Below are 5,965 nucleotides of genomic sequence, written 5' to 3' on the forward strand. Positions count from 1 at the left end.
AGTAGAAAAATAAAAAGATGAAAATTGTAATTTACTTGAATTTACTTTTATGCCCCAATTACATAATATATAAGAAATAATTGGACATTTTATAAAAGTGACACAATAAAATTAATACTTTCATTTTAATTTATTTATATCTATTTGTTTTTATATATAAAAAATGCAATTAAATAAATTGGTTAAAATAAAAATAAAGGAAAAAAAATCTCAAATGAATTCTGGAACCTAGGATCTTGCACGTTCGGAAAAATCTTATTTATAATCAATTATTTAAAAAATAAGTTAAGTTCAAGCCTTAAGTTTATGCTCAGTTAATAAACGAGCTATGCTCAAACATAATAATGTGTTCATGAGCAAATTCATGAACATGGAGGCTCGATTTTATTATATAAAATATTATATTTTTATATGTATACTTGTCTAAAAATATATTTCTACAGACTTGAAATCAAATGGTATAAGTTTGCCAATAGATCCATATGATATTAAATTATTATTTGTAACTTATTGAGAATATAAGAAATCTATTTGTAGTAAAAATTCTTAAAATTGTGAAGATGTAAAATATTTTAGTAATGGTTTCACAATATATAAGAAATGAAAAGGTTAATCAAGTAGCTCATGAATAAGCTTGAGCATGTTCGACAAGAAAATGAGCCAAGCTTGAACATAAATCTTATTTGGTGATGAGTTCAAGTTTAGGTCGCATTCAAAAAAATTCTAAATGAACAAGTTTGAATTTTTAATATTTGGCTCGGCTCATTTCTAACCTTAGTTACTGTACCAATAATTCAAATTTATAAAAGTTTACATATATAAATCGATGCAAGTAATTTTTGGAGTTGAATGTTTAAAATTTACCCTTATGCTATAATGTATCAACTGATGTTAATGTTCTAAACCTGGGAAGGCGTAGCCACAAAATATGACTTTCATGCTCATTAAGGCTGTAAAGTAAATCAATGCATGACCAAGAAAGACACAATTTGCGCGTNTTGTAACTTCGTATGCTTATGCCAAAAATAATAAAATAAAAACACTTGCTAGCTTTAAGCATGATCAAATTTGACTCTTGGTTAAAAACTTAAAATTAGCCAACAATTGGAACGATAGAAACATACACGTTTGACCTTAGTTGGGCAATCCAAAGGCAAATATAAATCCTGCTAACGTGTTTTTTTTTTTTTTTTTTTTGACATTAATTATTTTTCAAAAATCATTTTTTAGAAAACTAATTTATTTTTTAATTTTTGGTAGCAACTTTGAAATAAGTTAAAAAACTATCAAATACAGGATAACACGAAAAACTATTGTCATATAATGTTTCCCATTGAAACAAACAGATCACACACACACACACACAAGGAAAGTGATATACCCTCTTCACTCCAAGAACTTGTACTTTGTAAAGTGATCATCATGCTAAGAGTGCTTGCTAGTGCGGTGTCCTATATATATATATATATATATATTTAAATTTTTTATCAAAACTATTTTACTCCTTATGCTTATGCATGAAACACTCCAAAAATGTACATTGATAATGTGTTGGATTAAACTTAAGACCCCTAGATTTATGTCACCTTAAAAAAATTTAGGGTTCACCTTAATCTTTTGGTTCCATGAATTTTAAGGATATGATAATAATTAATTTAGCACTTAACTAATCCTTCTACAAATTCTTATTTAAGAAAAATAAAAATAAAATCCTTCTACTAATTAATTTCGGGCCTTAATTACATGAGTCCGAGTCTTAAATTATTGGGCCGGTGATTATACTCCATATTGCTCAAAGACCACTCGATTACCTGCGAAAGTTAAGTTGAGCGAGGGCCAGTGAACCAGTTGGCTGTGACACAGCATTGTCCTCGTTGAGAAAAGTAAATACTAGATCCTGAGTTCTGGTAAGATCAGAAGTAAAAGGATTACCCTCCATTCTGTACTGTGTAGCCCAATGGGATTTTATATGGCCAATTGGGCCCAAATATTTGAAACATTTTCGATGACAATAAACACAATATTGGGCTAACCCCACACTAGGTCTCGGGATTGTGTAGAGTTTCCATATCTAACTGCAATATTATAGCGGGTATATGGACACAGTGACTACATGTTCCACCCCAAAACAAAAAGGAAATTGCAAAATTTTTTTTGGGAATTATCACCAATTAACATAGAAATGGGCCGAGTTTGGGCAAAATGTGGTGTTCCAAAGCCCAAATAAACGTTAACGATGGACGCCTCAGTTGTAATCGAATGTCCCAACAAAGAATAGAAAGTGTAATCTGAATAGTAAGTCTATATTTTACTTCGGGTAAAATGCAACAATTCTAGGATTAATACCTATTCCACGTACTTTATTACAAGTATCTTATGTGACAGACGGCTACTTATAGTTTTTACATAAATTCGTTAACTTTTTTCCACCTTTCACAAGTAGCCATATAGGAGAGTTGTGGCAAGATTGGTAGAATAAGCTGTGTTCCTAAAATTTTTGGGTAAAATGTGAAGACTTTTTTTTTGAGTGCTTGACTAATACCCCAAGCATATGCAGTATTCAATATGTACAATAAACAGCCCATTTATTTGTTGAATGAAGGTAGCCTTCAATTTGGACACGAAATGGTAAATATTTCTTCAATAGACTTGACAATGCTTGTTTCTAACTTCTTAACATTGTGGGAGTCTACATCTTTATTTATTTATTTTTCCTTGAGAACATAAATTATCTAAAAGGGTATGGATTAAGTCTAGTACTTCTAGTGAACTGGACCCGGTCGGATAGTGACACATGTTCAAAAATAGACACGTGTCACAATCCCAACCGGCCCAGTGTCATTGGACACTAGACTCAAACCTTCCCTTATCTAACCAGGTAGGAAAAAAAAAAGAAAAAAAAAAAAAAAAGAAGGAAAGGTTAGTTTTAACTTTATTTGGACATGATAATTAGGTTTTGAGTCAGTCCATTCTCATTTGAAACAGATGAACACCATTAATTTTAGTTAAACGTGGTCCAAACTAAGTTACATAGTTTGCAAATGACCCTAAATTAAGGGCTCAAGTACGTAGTAGGTTTTCGTTGAGAACTTTAGTGAGTGGCATATGAACCCAAGTTTCTAAAGGAACTTTTAAAATCAAGTGGTCCACTATAAAATAACTATTGGGGTATTATAAGTCTTGTCTCTACGATTAGAGTGGGATAAATTTGCAATCATTTCTTTAAATTTCGTCGACTTATCCTTAAGAGTCTTAGACACGCCCAATTACAGGCGGCTCCACGCTAGATTCAGGGTGGTCACAGGACCACCCTGATCTTTAAAAAAAAAATCATTATTATATATAAAGTTTTAAAAAGTTATTATTTTTTCACCCTTAAAAAAATGTGTGACCACCCTAAATTTTTTTAAATTCAATATAATTAAACTTTGGACAAAGTTCAGCAACAAATTAACTTGGTTGTAGACTAAGGATATAACTCCACTTAAATTTTTTTTATTTTTTAATGGATATAAATTTTGACAAATCCACAATTAGATTACATTTTTTTTCTTATATCCTTCATGCTTGCAAAACTTTAAAAAGATCAAAGATCAATAGCTTATTTCATCAATCAAATGTTAAAATTTTGAGTTTTGGTAGTCTAAAAGTATATGCAAAAAATAAGTTTATGGATTAAATAGTAAATAATATCTGATTGACGTGAAATTTGACATGCATTTTAAGAACATAAAGAACATACAATTTAATGATTAGATTTTCAAAATATGTGACCATGTTTAGGGGCGGAGGCGGGGGGGTGAGAGGGGGCAAGTCCCCCCCCCCTCCCCCGCCCCCCAAAAAAAGTCCACCATGTTTCCGAAACATGTGTGGGGTCCACCCCCTTGTGAGAGGGAGGAAACATGATAGCCTCTCTCTCTCTCTCCCCACCCCCACCCCCACAAAAATCTAGAATAGCAACCCAAATATTATATTATCAAGCATTTTGACCTTGACACAAACGTCCCACACCTAGAGAAGAAAGCAATATTAGGTGCAAATCTTCATAACATTATTTTGTCTTTTTTAAAACAAAACAAAGTTTTGTGGGTCCTACTTAACACCCATACTTGTTTTCCTTGCCACATGTTCTCAAGCACTGGAATTTTTTTTTTTTTTTCCGGAGTGCTTTTCTTAGGGCAATTTGTTCTTCGAATGAGATATTCCCACATAATCATAATAAAAAAAATATTTAGGTCCTTGTATATCAAACTAAAACCTTATTGTTCCCTAATCTTTTTCTCTTCTACTTTACTTTTTCATAATTTCTATTTTGAAACACTTTATTTTTTACTATAGAACCAAATTTTAACTACTTACTACTTAAAGAATAGAGTAAAAAATATTGAATTTTGCATAACTTTTTAAGAACATTCATGGCATTCTTTAATATTGATTTTGTGGGGACATTTTTGCCTCAAAACCAAGAGTTGCACTTTGTAATCTTTTTTGGCTTCAAGTCCCATATTGGAAGAAAAGCCTTCGTTTTAGCACCTTATAAGGCATGAACTAATGGCATTAGAGTACTACTAGCTTGGTTAAATAAAAAAAAAAAAAAAAAAAAGTTCTAGAAACGTCTTTAGACATAATCCTTTATCTTTTACTGTTCACTATTTATCCCTTTGTCAGAAGCATATCCGGGGTAATCCACTCCTGCACATAGGCCCTTACGTAGCATGACACTTGTTGTCTAGCTCCAGGCAGGCTTCACCTCTTCAGCAGCTTATCCTGACATATGAATTAAGATTGTGGCAGATACTTATCTACCAGAAGACTCTTCAAAAGCCAGGCCCCTACCCTTATTGACATTTGTAAATCCATCAGGAAGGCCCCTACTTTTCTAATATGTATTATGCATGCTGAATTGTCTATAAATAGAGTCCTTGTAAGTCGGAGAAGGCAGGAGAGAGTAAAGAAAAACCTTCATAGTTAGACTAAAAGACCTCTGAGTCTCACATGTTTGATGTAAAAAAGTTTCTAAATCTAATAATATCGTTTGCTTTATTGTATCTTGTTCTGTGTTTTAATCCTTATATCCATACTATCTTTTACACTTTCTTAGGGGCATACGTGATTTACCAGTTTCTATAATTTCTTTATTCCATAATCTTCTTACACTCCCTGTTGTCTCCTACCTTATAAGGTGCTAAGAGGAAGGCTTTTCTTCCAATGTGGGACTTGAAGCCAAAAAAGATTACAAAGTGCAACTCTTGGTCTTGAGACAAAAATGTCCCCACAGATTTATTTTCTCAATTTATTTTAAGGAATCAAATTACATGTTTAAATTCTAGATATTTAGAATAATCTCTTAATTTGATTGTTATTAACTATGAATTTTTTTTGTTTTTATTTATTTTAATAATATGACATATATACTTATAATCAATTGAGATTATGGAGAAGCCAAATTATAATAATGATTTAGATTCAAATTCTAAACAAACTCATATCGAGATGTATTTTACTAATCTTCCAATTGAACAAATTAAACTATGTATGAAAAAATAAATTAGATATTATATTAGATTTTGTACGACGAATGCATTAATAGTGTATAATTATTTATCGATTTTGTTATTAACATCAATTAAAATATTTAGATTAATTTCACTTTCAATCTTATCTTTTAATTTTGCCCCCCCTAAACTAAAATCCTGACTCCGCCACTAGCCATGTTAATTTGTTTAGTGAAAGTTGTAGTCTTAAGTTACAGTTAAGTTTGTAGTTAAATTTTGTTCCTCTCAACAATATATTGAGCCCTTACAAACAAAAAGAAAAATTTTATTTAACTAAAATTTTGAAAAAAATGTAGCTTACAGCATTGATAATGAGATTATCATGCAACGATTTCAAAATAAAATAAAATAATTCGTAGAAGAAAATTGTAAGACTTCATGTATTTGGGTTTTTTTTTTTTTTTTTTTTT

This window comes from Quercus suber, unplaced genomic scaffold, assembly GCF_002906115.3.
Source record: "Quercus suber isolate HL8 unplaced genomic scaffold, Cork oak 2.0 scaffold_201, whole genome shotgun sequence".
Taxonomy (NCBI): Eukaryota; Viridiplantae; Streptophyta; class Magnoliopsida; order Fagales; family Fagaceae; genus Quercus; species Quercus suber.